The sequence below is a fragment of the Elephantulus edwardii genome, unplaced genomic scaffold (genome assembly GCF_000299155.1).
Source record: "Elephantulus edwardii isolate Elephantulus edwardi_28Jun2011 unplaced genomic scaffold, EleEdw1.0 scaffold00030, whole genome shotgun sequence".
NCBI classification, from domain to species: Eukaryota; Metazoa; Chordata; class Mammalia; order Macroscelidea; family Macroscelididae; genus Elephantulus; species Elephantulus edwardii.
Window position 1 is genome coordinate 2,073,687 of NW_006399780.1, and position 19,115 is coordinate 2,092,801.

The 19,115-nt window shown below is 36.9% G+C and overlaps 1 pseudogene; it reads left to right on the forward strand.

Annotated features, from left to right (window-relative positions):
- The window catches only part of LOC102859647, a 28,201-nt pseudogene extending 23,178 nt beyond the window's left edge, over positions 1-5,023 (forward strand).
- Positions 5,024-19,115: the final 14,092 nt, after the last annotated feature.

Consider the following 19,115-nt stretch of genomic DNA (forward strand, 5'->3'; position numbering starts at 1 on the left):
CTCTTCTGTCTTTGTAATGACCTTTTACACTCTTGCTGGATGATATCTTTGACATCCTCCCACAACTCATCTTGTCTTCGCTCATTAGTGTAGGAGGCTCCAAACTAGAGACTCTTAGAGTCCATTCACCTTTTAAATACAAAGTCCTGCCCACCAGTTCCTGATTGACTTAAAGAAGAGATTCTGAGTAGTATTGTTTTGATTTAATTGAAAGTCAGGTATAAGCCGTTTGGTTGTTTTTTATTTCATTAACAATCAAGTATAAGCTGATTCATCATTTGAAATTAATTAACAATTAGCTGTGAACTGGTAGCCTCTTGTTAAATCAATCTGTGTGTGTGTGTGTGTGTGTGTGTGTCTGTGTATGTTCTTGTTTAGTACCTTACAGTTGGAACCGACCCATAGCAGAGTCTCCGTCTCCAGTATCCCATGAGAAGAGATTGCTCATCCTTCTTGTGTTGAGCAACTGGTGGCCCTTGAACTGTGTGCCTTCAGGATTGCAGCATAGCTTTTTGCTGTTAGGCCACCAAAGCTTCCTATATGTATGGAGAGAGAGAGAGAGTGTGCGAGAGACAGACAGACAGACAGACAGACACAGAGAGACAGAGACAAAGAGGGTTATTATGCATCTGAAAAATTACATAGGAGGAAATTGTTCCTCTTTCTCTGGTGGAACCCCTGGTAAATGCCTTTGGGTTAATAGGGCAACTCTTTAAATATATCTCTCTCTCTCATCTCTATCTCCTCTATTGCTATCTCTATCTAACTCTCTGTATATCTATATATTTTGCAGGTGTGCAGCAAGTTGAGTCATATATAATGGGATTTTTTGTTTGTTTGTTTCTCCTTTACTGGGAAATTCTTAACAATTATTCCTGTTTAAAATTATGTTTTCTTCATTCTTTGTATTTATACTACAGGCAACATAGAAATCCAAGAAACTGATAAAAGAAGAAATCATGGTTCATGAAAAAAAAATTAAGTTCTCACTTAACTATAAGTAAGTTATAAGCAAGAAGTTAATTCTAGATTACACTAACAGTCAGTACAAATTCTGGATTAGAGTAGGAGATGCAGCCATTTTATCAAAGATTGGAGGGATCTCACTCTTAGATTGTGTACCTATATAGCTATGTAAATGGTATGAATTATATTCATTCTTATTCTAATACCTCTATTTCATAAGCACTTTCAATGTTTCACAACTATCTAGGTGTGTAGTTTTCAGGTATGCTGCATGTTAAATTATATCAATTTTAAAAAATGGTCCCAATAATTTATATATATATATATGAAGGTCCCAATTTTTATTAGTAAACATGTATGGAGAACAAAGACTATGGACAAATCAGACATAACCACAGTGGGTGATGGTTAGTGGTTGCACAGTGGGCCATTATCCTTGTCCAGTTTTCTATACAGGTAAAATGCTGTTATTTCAGAAACAATAGTTTTCACATTGGGAAAAAGGAATGCTAGTAAATCAATACTGCCTCTAATCATCTGCTTTTTTTTTCTTGCATGGAACCCCAATGTACTCTGACAAGGTGCTCTCTCTCTTAGCAGAACTCCACTGGAGTGTAGTATATCTCCATGACTCACTCTGATAAGTGAAGGCCTCTCATGATCATGTTTGTGTGAGGAGAGATTTTAAAAAGGCCTTCATGAAGATGGCTGCAAACACCCGCAGTATCTGCCATCTAGTAGAATACCAGCATGGGCCTGGGAAAGAGGAGCTTGCTGGAATGCAGCTAATTTCAAAAGTGTGAATCTTGCCTGAAACCAACATGGCTCTGAAATAGATATCAAGGGAAATTATTTGTACATACATGTGTCACCTGCCTTTGGTATATCCTGCCAAACAAATTATTTACTAATGCAAATAATTTTAGTAAGTGTATCTTTTAACAAAAACCTTACAATAATCTGTCCCTTGAAATAGCATCCTGCTTCACAAAGTTTCTAGTTACTGAAACATCATAAATGTGTATATCAAAATTGACCCTTGAAGCATTTATCCTAATACTTAATATCACATTTATTTTCTAACTATAGGAAGTCCCTGGGTCACAAACAGACAATTTATGGACACTTCATATCTATCCTTTACATAATTTTCAGTGTAATTAACAATGTTATTTTTAATATTATGTAAATTTGACCTGACTCTGAAACAATCAAACCCATTCCAACTCACAACAAATTCATTACGTCTCCTTCACTTGCGGCACATGCAAGGTAAAATCCTTGAAAAGTCTCCATGTCTTTTCATGGAGTAAACATACTGCTGTTGAGTTGATCTGACTCAACCACATTCCATTGGTTTCTGAGGCTATAAATCTTTCCAGAAGGTGACTGTTCATCTTTTTTCTCTAGGAGCTAATTGGTGAATTTGAACTACCATACTTTTGAGTATAGTTCAAGTCACTACCAAGTTTCCTATTTCTTGCACTAATTTAGAGTGAAATAACAATATTTAATAGTCTTACAAGAAGAATTGGGTCTAGGGAGGAAAGCTTGTATGAATGAAAAAAATCATAAAAGGCAAGATAAGTAAGTCAGGACCATTGTGTGCCTGAAAAAAAAAAATAAAAGTATATGCCCCGGTTCCAACTTACCTACGAATTCAACTAATAGGGAGAGACAGATACTCAGGAAAGAATATTTTTGTAACCTAGAGATTGTTTCCTATTACTATTAGAGAAGAGTCACTGAACTAAATGGAATGGACAATTAGTTAAGAAATAAAAATTTCTCACTGTACTGTGAAGAAATTAATTCACCAGTGTCCTGAGAATGACAATAATATTTGTACAATTTATCTGGTATATAGTTTTATTATATAGTATATAAGGATTTCTGGCAATGTAGTGTGTTATATGTTGTGTTGCTAACCAAAAAACTCAGGTTTTGATTCCAATAGCTGCTCAGAGGAGACATGAGGAGTCCGTTCTGATAAAGCTTTATAGCATTGAAAATCTGATGAGAAACCAAAACATGCCAACTTTGAACTATTTGGATTGCTCAAAATGCATTGCTATTATTGAGTCAAAACCAACTCATAGCTAACACTCCATCAGATTTTCAAAGGCTTTAAAAAGTGTGGGCGGAGAGTGCCCATCTTTCTCCTTTGAAATAGCTGGTGGGTTTGAACCACCTGCCTTTAGGCTGGCAGTACAACTCCTTTCTCACTCGTTTATTTATTCCCACCAGGCAAGTAGAAAATTGAATGTATTGCTCAACTATTGAGTTGAGCCTCAGATGATTATCTGCATTGAACTAATTGCCATTGAATAAATTTTGGCTCATTGTGACTATATAAGACATACAAGAGCTTGACCATAATGTTTCCAAGGCTGTAAGTTTTTACAAAAGCAGACTGTCATCTCTTTCTTCCATGAATTCAAACCAATTACTTTTTTGATAGCAACTGAGCACTCAACCACTCACTCACTCCTGTCAGGGACAACTCATAACAACCCTCCATTAGGCTTCAATTTTTTTGAACAGAAATGCTCATCTTCCTCCCCAAGACAGCCTGATGGAGTCAAATGGCTGCTAATTGTTAAAGCTTGAAAATTCCTTGAAAAGTCCTCTCAGCTTCAAGGGCAGTGGTTCCCATCTCTCCAAGGATGCAATTCAAGATGAATTCTATCATCCAGGGAGAAGGAAAGAAGGAGAAATCATTGAGTACCCAGGTCTGCGTCCATCCTGAGGTTTCTTTCCCACTGCGTTTGTTGCTTTTCGTCCCCTCTCTCTTACCCTAAAATGCTACCATATTCTGACAATAGCTTGTCTTCACTTATTGTGTTCCAGCACCACCTATGATAGACTATTTGTTTTCGGATTGTTTAATTTAAATTGTTCTTTATAAATTCTAGATACAAGTCTTTTCTCAGACAGGTGACTTGCAAATATTTTCTTTCAGTCTGAGTTTTGTGTTTTCATTCTTTTAACAACAATTTTAAAAACTAGTTTTTTACAAGTGTAACTGCTTTCTGCCGGAGAACGCTGCCGAGAAAGCACCGCAAAAGTGTTTATTCTCACCACCACCATGTCGAAGTCAGAGAGAGTCTCCTAAAGAGTCTGAACAGCTTCAGAAGCTATTCATTGGAGGGCTGAGCTTCAAGAAGACGGATGAAAGTCCGAGGAGCCACTTTGAGCAATGGGGGATGGTCAAGGACTGTGTGGTAATGAGAGATTCAAATAAATACCAAGCGCTCCAGAGGTTTTGGCTTTGTCACATACTCAACTGTGGAAGAAGTGGATGCAGCCATGAATGCAAGGCCCCACAAGGTGGATGGAAGGGTGGTGGAACCCAAGAGGGCTGTCTCCAGAGAAGATTCTCAAAGACCAAGGTGCCCACTTACGTGTGAAAAAGATCTTTGTTGGTGGAATTAAAGAAGACACTGAAGAACATCACTTAAGAGATTTTGAGCAGTACGGGAAAATTGAAGTGACTGAAATCATGACTGACCGAGGCAGTGACAAGTAAAGGGGCTTTGCTTTTGTAACTTTTGTTGACCATGATTCTGTAGATAAAAATTGTTATTCAGAAATATCATACTGTGAGTGGTCACAACTGTGAAGTGAGGAAAGCCCTGTCAAAGCAAGAGATGGCCAGAGCCTCTTCCAGCCAGAGAGGTGGAAGTGGTTCTGGAAACTTAGGTGGTGGCCGTGGAGGTGGTTTTGGTGGGAATGACAACTTTGGTCGAGGAGGAAACTTCAGTGGATGAGGTGGCTTTGGTGGCAGTCTGGTGGTGAAGGATATGGAGGCAGTGGAGACGGTTATAATGGATTTGGTGATGATGGAAGCAACTTTGAAGGTGGTGGAAGCTACAATGATTTTGGCAATTACAATAATCAATCTTCAAATTTTGGACCCATGAAGGGAGGAAATTTTGGAGGCAGAACCTCTGGCCCTTATGGTGGTGGTGGTCAATATTTTGCCAAACCACGAAACCAAGGTGGCTATAGTGGTTCAAGTAGCAGCAGCAGCTATGGCAGTGGCAGATGGTTTTAGTAGCTGCCAGGAAACAAAGCTTAGCAGGAGAGGAGAGCCAGAGAAGTGACAGGGAAGCTACAGGTTACAACAGATTTGTGAACTCAGCCAAGCACAGTGGTGACAGGGCCTAGCTGCTACAAAGAAGACATGTTTTGTTTTAGACAATACTCATGTGTATGGGCAAAAAACTCGAGGACTGTGTTTGTGACTAACTGTATAACAGGTTATTTTAGTTTCTGTTCTGTGGAAATTGTAAAGCATTCCGAATAAAGGGTTTAAATGTAGATATTTTTTTTTTTGCGCTCATGCTGTTGATTGCTAAATGTAATAAGTAGTCTGATCATGACACTGAATAAATGTCTTTTTTTAAAAAAAAAGTGTAAAAAATGAATGGAAATCCAAAGTCTCTATTAATTTTCATTAAAATTAACAATTATAATAATAATAAAATTTTTTTAAAAAGCCCTCACTGTATGTCTGAATCAGCTGGAAGGCTTATTAAAACACATGCTGCGTGAATGAGGATTCAAGTGGGAAAGGGTGGGAGCTGAGGGGTGAGGAGGGAAGGATGAAGAGGGCAAAGGGAAAATCAAAGGGTCGCACAATTTGGTGGGAGGAGGCTAAAGGAAATAGAAAGGATCCAGGGGATCTGGAAAGTCAGAATAATGGTGCACATAGTTCAATGATGATTAATTTTATAAAACAATAAATGGGAATGATTGTATGCAACACAGTGTGAATGAAGGACACTGTGACGTATATGAACTTTGTAAGCAAATACAAAATAAAAATTAAAAAACACTCGTGAAAAAAAAAAGGCGTAACCAGATTATTCCTTAGAGGTAAGATGGTGAAACTTTGGCTCATATACTTTAGGTATGTAGTCAGAAGGCCCAGTCCTGGGGGGAAAAACAATAGATAGTCACAGAAAGAGGAAGACCTTCTACAAGATGGACTGATACAGTAAGCGTAACAATGGCTCAAGCATATCAGAGGTCGTGAGGTACACATGCGAACAAGGTTCCAACCTGTTCATTGAGTCACTAAAAGTCATTGTTGTCTCCATGACACTTGACACACATACCATATTTCTCACAGAAAAAAAAATGGCTGAAACTCAGTTATGCAGTTTTTTCTTTATAGATCAAGTTTTGGTGCCACATATAAAAACATATCAGATGCAATGTAAACAAATTTATCTTTTAAAATATAATTAGCTTTATATATTATCTTTAACTATATCACTTGTTCTGACCTAAGTTCTTGTGGAAGATATGACATGTGTGAAAAATTTTAACTCTTTTTATACATATGGATTTTGGGCAACGTTTTTGAAAAGATTCTTCATTGAGCTGATAGTGCCTCTTTGCCAAAAAAACAATTGTCTATTTTGTGGGTCTATTTTTGTTCCTTTCTATTGATCTAAATGTCTATCCTCTTGCCAATACTACATTGTTATGATTACTATAGCTTTATAGTCTTTGAATTGAGTAATGTGAGTTTTTTGTTAGAAATGTTTTGGCTATTCTAGTGCTTTTGCCTTTCCATGTAAATTTTAGAATCAGCTTGCCAAAGTCTTGATTGGAATTTAGTTTAATTTAGAGATCAAATTGAAGAGAATTGATGTCTTAACAATAGAGTGCCTGCCATTCCTTGAACACAGAATATCTTTTGATCTATTTATATCTCCTTTGATTTCTTTCATCAGTGTCATTTTTTTATTTACAGCATCTAGATCTCATACAAATTTTGACAGTTTTATAGTTAAGTATTTCATTTTATATTATCTCAGATTGGATATTTTTGATTCATTGCTAATTAAAATATTTCATTGCTTATATCACTTGTTATGCATCAGAGAGTTGGACAATGACTAGGGAGGGTAGAAGGAGAATTGACGCCTTTGAGCTGTGGTGCTGGAGAAGAGTTTTGAATGTACCATGGACTGCCAAGAAAACAAATAGATTCATCCCAGAGAGGGTTAAACCAGGCTGCTCCTTGGAGGCAAGGATTCTGGGGCTTCACCTGACATACTTTGGACATGTTGTAAGGAGAGACAGGTCTTTGGAGAGGGACATCATGCTGGGCAGAGTGGAGGGACAGCGCAGGAGGGGAAGACCCTCTATGAGGTGGATTGATTCAGTGACTGGGGTAATCAGGATGGGTGTGTCAGAGGCAATGAGATTGGCACAGGATAGAGCAGGGCTTAGGGCTGTTGTACATAGAGTTGCTATGAGTCACAAACGACTCGACGGCACATAACAACAACAACAACATCATATATAAGAGTATGTTTGGTTTATGTACATATGTTGCATTCTATTTTATGTCTTTACTAGACTTCTTTTTTAGTTTGAGAAACTTTTTTTTTTTTTAAAGTTTTTTTGGGGCATTTTTTTGTTGTTGTTGTTTGTTTTGTTTTTGTTTTTTGAGAAGCCAGAATATGTCAATGGAGCTTCTACAGAGTTTTATGTCATCTGCAAATAGAAACAATGCTATTTCTTCCTTTCAAATTTCTAGACATTTTATTTCTTTTCCCTGCTCTATTATACTGGTTAGAATTTTCAAGAAACTGTTAAATAGGAATAGTGAGAATAGTAATCTTGAACTTCTTTTTCATCTTGCTGCTGTTTTAGGTGCTATCAAGTTAACAGGGACTCATAGAAACCCTTATGAACAACGGACCTGAAACTTGCCCTACGCTGCACCTTACCCACCATCTCTGAGGTGCTCCAGCCCCTTATTGCAGTCACTGGGTTCATCTAGCTCGTTGAGGGTCTTTCTCTCTTTTGTTGACCCTCTGCCTTTTCCAGCTTAATGTCTTTTCCCAAGGATTGAGCCCTCTGGAAGACATGCCCAAAGTAAATAATTCAGCCTTCCATCATCCGGTATGATTTTATATGTAAGTTGTTCAAGATTAATTAAAGAATAATTAATCTTAAAGAACTGTAAAATTAGTTGTTATTAGATTAAGAAATTAACTTCAATTCTTCCTTTGTCAAGAATCTTTATCAAGTATGGATATTGATTTTTTTACTGAGTGTTTTTCTACAGATACTGAGATTATCATCTGTTTGACCTATTTAATTTATTAAAACCTGAATTACCTGAATTGATTTTCAAACGCTGACCTAGGCTTACATTCCTGGAATGAATTAAAATTGTGTGTAATGTTTTATCACATCTAATGTTTTGTTTTTGTTGGATTCTTTCTGGGTTTCTTTTTTCTGCTTTCTCTAACTGATTTAATTTTTTCATTCATAATGCTTCTTCCTTCTCTTTTGTTAACTGAACTTTTATTCATCTGTTTAGTGTCCTCTATTGATTAACTATATTTCTTTTAAAAAGTTAATATTTGTCTTGGGGTTAAACATATAAATTGGATTCTGTTGTTGTTGTTGTTATGTGCCGTCAAGTCGTTCGTGATAATTGTCTACCATTTTTTAATTTGATAAAAGAACATAAAAATATATTTCTAATATTTCCCACTTATCCCTTCTGCTATTTTGTCATTTAATTTTGCATATTTTTGTTATTATATGTTGTTTAATCAATCCCTACTCAAAATAGTTATCAAAATTTTTCAACAAAAAGCCAGTTAGTAAATATGTTTTGGAAATCTTATATAATTATATGTTGTAACTATTCAATTCTTCTAAAATGGCATGAAAGAAGCCACAAATTAGATATTAATTGTTTGGCTGTTTTCTGATAAAAATTTAGAAACAAGTGGTGGGTCATATTTTAACAGGTCTATATTTTTCCCATCATTGATTTGTTGTCATTGTAACTCATAACTGACCCTCCAATTGGTTTTCAAATGTTGTAAATTATAAGAGAGTAGATTGTCCATCTTTCTCCCTAGGAGCAGCTGGTGGATTTGAACTATGTGCCTTTGGGTTGGCCTTGCATTTACCACTAGGCTATCATAGCTCCTGTTGTTGTTATGTGCGTTTGAGTCAAGTATGACTCATAGTAAGCCTATGAACAACATATCTGAATCCTTCCCTATCCTGCACCATTCTCATCACCTCTGATGTAGTTGAGCCCTTTAAAGCAGTCACTGTGTCAATTTGTCTCATTGAGGGTCTGCCTTCCTTTTGCTGACTTTCTACCTTTTTCCTAGCATGATGGCGCTTTCCAAAGAATACTTACTCTAGCAAAAAAGCCCAAAGTGTATAAGTCGAAACTTTGCCGCCATTATTTCTAAGGAGTACTCTGGCTACACTTAATCCAAGACATACCTGTTTATTCTTTTGGTAGTCTATGAGATATTTAATACTCTTATCAAACACCACAGCTCAAAGGCATTAATTCTTCTTCTGCTATCTTTATTCATTGTCCAGCTCTCAGATGCATAGCACATGATTGGAAAAAAATCATAACCTGAATTAGGTGTACCTTTACAATGATATGATTGCTTTTCCAGACTTTGGAGAGGTCCCTGACAGCAGAGTTCCCCAATGTTAAGTCTTTTATTTCTTAACTGCCTGTGCCAAGGGTGTTGATTGTGAATCCAAGTAAGATTAAATCATTGAAAATGTTATCTCTTTTTCCATATATTATGATCCCAACTTCTGTGTTCCAGTTGCCCATTATTGTCAGTGCATCTTGATTGACTGATCAATTTCTGATGCAAAAGTTGGTAGAAATCTTCCATTTCCTCCTCTTTGGCTCTAGCTGTTGGTACATATATTTGAATGATAGTTGTATTCACTTATGGATATTCTGTCGCTCACCACATTGTATTTCAGGATGGATCTAGAAATGACTTTTTAAATTATGAAACCAACCCCATTTTTTTCCTCACCTTTCCATCTCCAGCATAGTAAATCATATGATCATCTGATTCAAAATGCCCCATGCCAAGCCATCTCATTTTTCCAGTACCTAGTATGTCAATATTTATGCATCCCATTTCTTTCTTAACACTATCCAATTTTTCTACATTCATGGTTCTCTAAATCCATGTTCCAATCACTAGTGTCTGCTTACAGCTGTTCCTCCTCTGTTTCCATTTCTAAGATCTAAGTCTCAATTGCCATGACTGCTAGTCCAAGTGATAGTCTAAGTGTGTGACTCAATGGCATATAACAACAACAATCATGATCCTACCTGTTGGCCCATTGGTGAGGGTTATTGTCTTCTTGATGCTGAGATATAATCCATATAGAAGGCTGTAGTCATCTTTGATCTTCTGTAGCAAGCATTTAAAGTCCTACTCACTTTCAGCAAGCAAGGATATGTCATCTGCATAGCATAGGATGTTTATAAGTGTCCCTTCTATCCTGATGTCACATTTTTATTCACAGAATCCAGCTTCCCAAGTGATTTGTTCAGCATATTGATTTAATAGATATGAAGAAAGGATACAACCCTAATTCACAGCTTTCTTGATTTTAAATTATGTCATGTACCATTATTCTCTTTGGTCTAGGTGTAGTTTTTTATAAGTATGATTAAATATACTGGAATCCCCATTTTATCAATGTTAACCATAGTTTGTCATGCTCCACACAGTGAAATGCCTTTGCATAGTGAATAAAGCACAGATGGACATTTTTGTATTCTCTGCTTTCAGACAGGATCTTTCTGACATTAGCATTGATATAACTGGTGCCATGGCCTCTTCTATCCCTAGCTTGAACTTTTGGCAGTTGTCTGTGAGTGTTCTGTTCTAGTTATTTTTCAAGATCTTCAGCAATACTTTGCTTACATGTGACATTAATGATATTTGTTAAATAATTTCAAACTTCTGATGGACCATCTTTCTTAGGAATGGGAACAAACAGGGATCTCTTCCAGTGAGTTGACCAGGTTACTGTCTTCCCAATTTCCTAGCACAGGCTGTGAGCACATTCAGAGCTGTATCTGATTGTTGAAACATGTCAATTGGTGTTCCATTAATTACTGGGGCCTTATTTTTTTGCCAATGCCTTCAATGAAGCTTGAACTTCTTTTTAAATTACTATTGACTCTTGCTCGTATGCTACTTCCTGAAATATTTCAGTATAGACTAATTGTTTTTCATACAGTGACTCTCTGCATTCCATCCATCTTCTTTTAATGCTACCTACTTGGATGATTCAAGATTTTTCCCATAGCATCTCTCAGTATTGCACTTGAGGCTTGAATTTGGGTTTCAGTTCTTTCAGCTCGAGAAAGGCTGAGCAAGTTCTTCCCTATGGGAAGATATACAGATCCCATCTGGAATCCATAGGAATTTAGTACCTTGAGCAGCCACCTCACCAAAGAAACCCTTGCCAGTATCACCATGTATGTTTGCTTGTCCTTAGGGTTTGTTCTTAGGGGTATACTCACATGTCAGTTTCTTGTGTTGGGGAAGTGTTTTGCATGTTGCTACTCTTCATACCTTAAATATGTATAAATGTGCATGTTTATCATCAGTACTTATGGGTATAGTGCTGTCTGTCAGATGCTGCACTACAGTGACACTCCCAGGTGAAGAGAGTGCCTATAGTCAGTTATTTATTTATTTATCTATCTATTTGTCATCTATCTATCACCTATCTATCACCTATCTATCTATCTATCTATCTATCTATCTATCTATCTATCTATCTATCTATCTAATCTATCTATTACAATGAGCAGCCTCATATGTAAAGTGCTATGGCATCAGGGCTTCTATGATGCTGCCCAGTTGCTTCTATTTCACCTCTTTTGCTTCTGCACCACATGAACACCTTTTTTGGACCTTTATAATTATTTCAATAAGCATTTACTGGGGCTATCTAGCTGCTAACAAAAGGGATAGAAATTCAAATCCACCAGCTTCTCTACGGGAGAAAGATAGGCAGTCTTCTCTTTCAGTAAACATTTACAGCCTCCAAAATCTCATGAAGGGTAGCTGTAAGTCACAACTGATATGAGAGCACAAGCTTGGTGGGGCTAGTGGAGGAAAGGGGGCTCTGGTGCCCTAGTGGATAAGGAGTTGCACTAACAACACAAAAGCAGGTGGTTCAAGTCCATCAGCTGTTCTGTGGGACAAAGATGGACAATTTCCTCCGATGTGTTATAGCCTCTGAAAACATTCTGGAAAGTCAGCTGCGAGTCAGTTTCAAATTGGTGGCACATAACAACAACAGTTGAGAAAAATCAGCAAAAGCATGAGAATTCTCCTATTTGCTGAAGCTTTGCTTATGCTTAGTGTATTTATTTTAGGAGTTATGTGATTGTGACTCCTCTTTCTCCTTCAATTTTACTCTCACCTTCAATTAAAAGCTGATGGTATTTTCTGCAACTTCGGCTTTGTGATAAGTTAGAATGAAACTATGAATTAAAAGTGAAGATTGTAATTCTGTATTATCCAATTCTACATATTCTGCTTGTTCCATTTGTGTATATTCTGGACCAGAATATAGAAATCTCTAGAATCCTCAGTTCACAAGTTCTCAAGTATATCTTATGCATATTAATTGATAATATTGCTAATACAATGACTCTGAACTTTCTTTCACTGCTAGTGTAGTACAATGAAGGTTGCACCCATGGTTGAGAACCAGACGTATATTCCTTTGAAAGTCTGTTGCTTATAATCACAAACAAGTTCTTGTGTTGTTAGTTATGACTTCCTTTCCAAGTGTCTCTTTTGAACTTACAATAGCTAATTTGTTATCCATCCATAAATGGAGAATCACCAATATTCTGCCTGTCGTTTCTCTGAACAATATACGTAAAGATGATTTCAATGAAATGGAAAATGGTTTTGATTTCTCTATTTGTCTCTTGACTCTTAATTATGCTTGCTAAAAGGATTTCTAATTTTACCTGGCATTATTTATTATGTTTTCTAGAGATGTGGATAAAAGCAATCTTGCAGGGTCTTCTCAATTTATAGTTGCATTGCATTTATATATGTTTGTGTGTATACATATATATGTGTGTGTGTATAAAACCTTTATTTTCTAATCTCCCATGAAAATTCAATATTTTCATGCATTTGCTATTTGGCATTGAACTTTGTCACTATCAGAAAAGCATTGTTTTTAGTATTTGGTTCTCTCATTCCTTTCTCAAGAGCCAACTGCTTTAATTTTATTATTACCCCAGACTTAGTTAGGTTCATTGGAACTGCTTGAACTAACTCTTGTTTCTGAAAGAAATGTATTCCATTAAGCATTCATGTTTCAGACAATGGCTCTCAAATATTTACTCTTTTTCTGCTCCAGTGTACAATCTGTTTTAAGTGCTCAGACATTCCAACTGCCAATTAACGCTTGTTTTCTAACCTCTTCTAGTTTTGCGTCTCTATGTTGATCTGATCAGAAACAAGGCCATCTCATGTTTCTTCCAGATCTTTTTCATAATCCTGCACCTTCTGATGGAATATGTGAAACCTAATGCACTTGCTGGAGCAGTGCTGCTTAAACTTAAGTGAATCCAATTCACCTTCAGATTTTTAAGATCACAGAAACGCAAGGGCCCTCAAGCATGGTTGAAGGTAGCTCTGCTATCTTTACTTTTAAAGTGAAAAAAAAGTAAAGTATTTTAGCAGTAAAGTAAGGACTTGCACTATGAACACAAATGTGGGACAAAGATGGGCAAGACCCTCCCATCAGTTATAAGCCAGTTCTGACTTGATGGCATGTAACAGTAACAGGGTTAGGGCTAAGGTAGCCCTGGCAGCTTAGTGCTTTTCTTAGCAGGATGCCAGTCGAAAAGTCAATGGTTGGAACCTGGTGGCCCTTCTTTCACTTTCTCCCTGGCCTATCAGGCTGCAGCCAAACCGGCATTCTTTTCCTTGAACAAACCAAACATCTTCCAGATGGATAGGACTTGCAGTAATTATTCTCTATGCTTTGACTGTACTCATCTTCACGGTTTTTTCATAAGGCAGATAGTGCAGCACCAGAGTTAGAATATGGGCTCCAATGCTTCAGTTTCCTTGACTGCCAAATAAATTTAACAATGATAAACTCAAATGTTGTTATGAAGATTAAATTAGTTACTGTCACATGTGAAGTGTTGAAAATAAAGTCTAGTGACTGTAAATGTACTAGTATACACTTTATAAAGCCCACTTAGCATTTGGTCAACTGTTTTTGTCATTTAGAATTCAGTTTATCATCTCCTTGGAATTTTTCTCTGACTATTCAATGTAAGTAGAGAATCACTGATGCATTTCATTGCTCTATCCTCACAGAGATTGGGGTGATGGCACAGAATAGGACAGGGTTAAGTTCTGTTGTTCACAGGATCACTATGGGCCATACTCAACTCGATGGCACCTAACAACAATAGCAATTACTGCTTAAAGGAACCTTGGTGGTGTAATTGGTCATTGAGTGCAAAACGACAGCTATCATGTCCTTAGTTCTGGGTCCTGGCCTTGGTTCTTACCCTCCTTCTTTGAGTATAGGGTGGGTGAGAACTATGATGGAAAAAGAATTTAGGGCTTCTGCTATTTCACTAACAATGTCCTCAGGCTGGAAGCAGGTGTCCCATAATTATTCTATGGGGCTTACTCAGTGGATTCTAGAGCAAAGTCTCAGACCTGTCCTACTCTTCAATTATCATTATCAGAAGATCTGGTTCTGGCATTGGTAGCACTGTCACAAAAGGACATAGCCATGTCTTCCAACACAAAACTTTCTCATGGGTAATTGTAATTCATCTCTTGTAGAAAAAAAAAATTAAAAAAATAAAAGCGTAAGATAAAGAAGATTCTCAGGTTATTTTGCTCAGATTTTATTATAAGATATCTTAAGAGTTGTCTCACACATAGATTATTACTTTGGATATGGAAAACACATAAAAGATGATAGGATCTTGGGTGGGAAGGGACCTTAGGAGGTCACTGTCTTTCCCCAGTCTGCAGATACTGTATCACTTAAATTACTCCAGGTGCAACAGAAAACAATCTTCTTATGAAAAAGAACTCTTCATATCCCATTTCAATTTTAAGCATCTCACTGACAAAAAGAATACACTTTATAACCTTTAATAGCCACTCTCTTCAAAAGAACAGTTACAGAGTACCTGCCATGTCAGAGTCCTGGATAGGGCATGGGAGGGGTCATAAGTGAATAAAGCCAATGTTTTCCCTCATGACTCACAGCCCAGTTTGCCTCCATAGCGTCTCATTCTCTCTCCTATGGAAATGGAAAGCAGGAATCTTCCAGAGTTTAAAAAATTTATTGACCAAATTATTATTGTCCAGTATCTTTTTTAATGGAGCGTTTGTGGCTTCTTGTCAAGAAGCAGCTCTGCAATCCTGAAGACACATGGTTTAAGGACACCAGCTGCTCCATGGTAGAAAGATGGGCATTTTCCTCCTGTGTGATAACTGCCTCTGAAAACCTGCAGGAGGGTCAACTACAAGTCAGTTCTGTCTCTATGGTACACAAGGACAACAATATCTTTTTAAAGCCCAAAAGATCACTGGTGGCATAATAGTTAAAGAACTTGACTGCTAACTAAAAGGCTGTAGTTCAACCCAGCAGCCACTAAGTGTAATAAAGATGAAGTAATCTTCTGTAAGTGTTTATAGTCTTGGAAACTTGATGAGCAGTTGTACTGTTCTTACAAACTCTTTATGACTCATAGTTATAGCCCAAATGTTTTTCACATACCACTTTATCTAGATTTCTTAAGTAAGTATTTTTTAAAAGCTTCATAAATTTGAAAAACAATGAAGCACATATGGAATAAAAATGCAAGAATAACGTATAATTCTTAAGATGGAATTCTATCTGTGTTCTTTCTAGTGAACCATAACAGTTTCTAAATATGCCAAATTCACTTATTTTACCTTTAATTCCAAAAATCCTCTAATCTGCAGAGAAAAGCAGACTTCAGGATCATGTAGCAATTAATCCTTTGTTTAGCTGAGACATATAGCTAATAGACCTGTAACTTTTAAAAACTTGCTTTTGCCTTTCTCAGAGTTAACATCATTCTACACTATGTGACAACCGAGGGAAACCTTTTTTAACTGCTATCAGTAATGACTCTTTGGAAACAAAACTGTTTATCCACATTTTTATTACCAGATTACTGCTCCATTGGTAACTATCCCCTCTAATCAGATTACCTATTATCTATTTACCTATAGACTCTTTTGCCCAGACGTTTGAAGCATGTAGACACCACTATACAGATCAAGAAACTGAGGTAAGGTTCAGAAAAATTGTTTTCCCAATTGAATCAAATCCAAACACACATCTTTCAACTCTAAGTACATTATTCCATTATAGAGTCAGTATAAGCATTAACATTCTAAGTCTAAAATAAAGTCAAGGATACTGTATGACATCCTATGTGTGAAATGAAGCCTAAACAAACAGGGGAAGATAAATCCAATATTTCATTCCTAGGACTTTTGAATGTGGTACTTAATGTTTCTCCATTACTTGCTTTGGCTAATCTGATAGTTCTAAATATTGGAAGGAAATCCAGAGGAGTGGATATTGATGTAAAGATTAAGTTAAATGCCATTATAATATGCAGCCTATAGTTGAACTGTTTAATCTATCATTGTTATCTGTTAAATTGCTCGATGATTGAAAGCAATTGCATTACCAATCTATAAAGCTGGAGTTGCTCAGTGGGTGATAATTGACCACATTTGTATTGCTATTCATGAGTTTTTAAAAAGAAAGTAAAAGTGGGTTGTGTCCAAGTACAGTATTTGATTGTATTAATAAATGTGATAATCAGGTTTGGATGTACAACAAAATACCTCCTATAAATAACATGGTAGCTCAACCAGCTGGGTGCCTGTAACCTTATAAAACCCCAGGCCATTGTCCCCAAATTACTGCATTTATTGTACAAGGATTATTTCCACTATACCCACTAGAATTATTTTTTTAAAAAAATTTAAAAAATTTCCAATGAAAAGTCACATAATAAAAGACATTTTTCCTTGTTTTATTCCTCCATTGTCAGAATCAGCACCCTTGGAATGAAACACAGTGGATGATATGCCAGAAAGCATGTTAGACTCATAGATAAGAGTCTTTATAGACGTGGGCCCTGATGCTTGACTAGCATTGGTTGGTTTAGCTTCACAGCAATGCATCTGTTGACACCACGTTCTTGACCAGTGATATCAGCCCTCTTATGGTATCTTGGCACCATGAAGTTCAAACAATTTCCCAGACCTCAGAATTCAAAATCACTGTCTTTTTAGTTAACTTCTACTCAATAGTGATCTTTCCTCAGGCTGTAAATCTTACGAGGAGGATATTCCCCATCACTGTCCCATAAAGCTGCTTAATAGTGCAACATCTTATGAACAATACCATCAGCACTCCTACCAGGGGCTCTGAGATTTGTGACCTTTCCTTGTAGTGAAAGAAGCCAGGTATCAGAGCTTGTCAGACATAGATTTAAATCTCTCTTTAATCACTCCTTAAAAGTTCCATTTGGGGCAAGACCTTTGGCATCTTTCATTATTATTCCTTTATCTGTGGACGGAAGCTAATATTATGTACCTGGTGTGTTTATTGTAGGCAGTTCTTGAACATTACTGGAATACAATCCACTCTCAAAACACTACCAGTCAATACAATTAATCATCACTAATATTAGTACATTCTGTTTTGGAATATTTATTTCTTTAGGTATTAAACTCTAGAAACCCCATTTTTAGAGTATGGTTCAAGTTTGGAAGTAGAGTAAGTTGTGTGGGGACAATCTAAGCTTATTTCTTTGACCTCAACTCTTGTCATGGAGATTTGGAGTCACTCTTTCATGTGTAGACATTTCTATCTCCCAAGTTCCAGCTGTGGGATGTGGGAAATGAAGCTTTAAATAGGAGATGGGGTTTTGGCAGTTCATTGTGATTTGTTATATGCAGTCTATTCAGGGATTGGTGACTCAAGGCCTTTTGCATTAAACACAAATGTATTTAGAGGTGCTACCTATAGCCAATACATTCCATCTCCAAATACAACAGATAGAGATTTGATCTCACAAGTAAAGCACTAACATGCTTGGGAGCTTGTTGCCGACTCTCTTCAGAGGCTTCTGGTTGCCCTGAAACCAACGTTAACTGTTGTGGGATGATTTTATGAGTGTTTTTAAGAGGTTAAGGGCATGAAATCCATATGCAGTAATTTTCATCTTGTGCCTTTCCTCTTTTCTTTTTTGGATGATGTTAGCCTTACACTAAAAACCATCTGAAGTTTGATTCGGCTTAAAATGCTTATGGACACAGTTCTTTCTTTTCTGATTGCAGAATGATTTAAGAGAGTAAATAGTAAATAAGTGGCAAAATATTTTAAAGCTTCCAGATGGTGAGGCTTCCCATTTATGCAGGGAGCACAGAACATGGGGCCTTTTCAGCAATTGATCTTCTGTCTCTCTCTATTTCTATGACTCCCATCACCATGGTATCTAAGTTTCCTGGCAGGCACAAAGGCTAAAAACAGAACCCGGGGGTGGGGGGAGTGTGCCCTTCCTGACTTCAGATCATCTAGAGTCATGTTCTTTAGGGAACAGAACTAAGAGCAAAGTGAGCAGAAAATTGGCTCCCTTTTTTCCCCTGGGCACCCTGAGAAGACAATAGCTTTCAGAGCTTAAGGAGTAGCAACGTTTATGCACTTTTTAGTTTAGCTTTCCAGTATGTGAGTTTTAGAAAGGCTATTGCCACTACTGCTTACATTTTATTTACGGTCTTGTTATTGTTAAGTGCCATCATGTTGAGTCCAACTCATAGCAACACTATGAACAGCAGATCTGAAACCTGTCCCATCCGCATCATCTCTGACACACTTGAGCCCATTGCTGCAGTCACTCTGTCAATTCATCTCATTGAATGTTTTCCTCTCTTTCACTGATTCTCCACCTTTCCAAGCATGATGTCCATTTCCAAGGAATAGTTTCTCCTAGCAACATGGACAAAGTATTAGAGGCAAAGCTTTGCCATGTTTGCCTCCAAGGAACACTCTGGCTATATTTTTTTCTAAGATATCTTTTCTTTTGGCAGTCCAAGGGATATTCAATACTCTTTTCAACCACCACAACTTAAAGATATTGACTCTTCAGTTATCCTTATTCATTATCCAACTCTCAGATGTGCAAAAAGTAATTGAATAGACCATGAGCTAAATCAGGCATACCTTAGTCTTCAAACTGACAC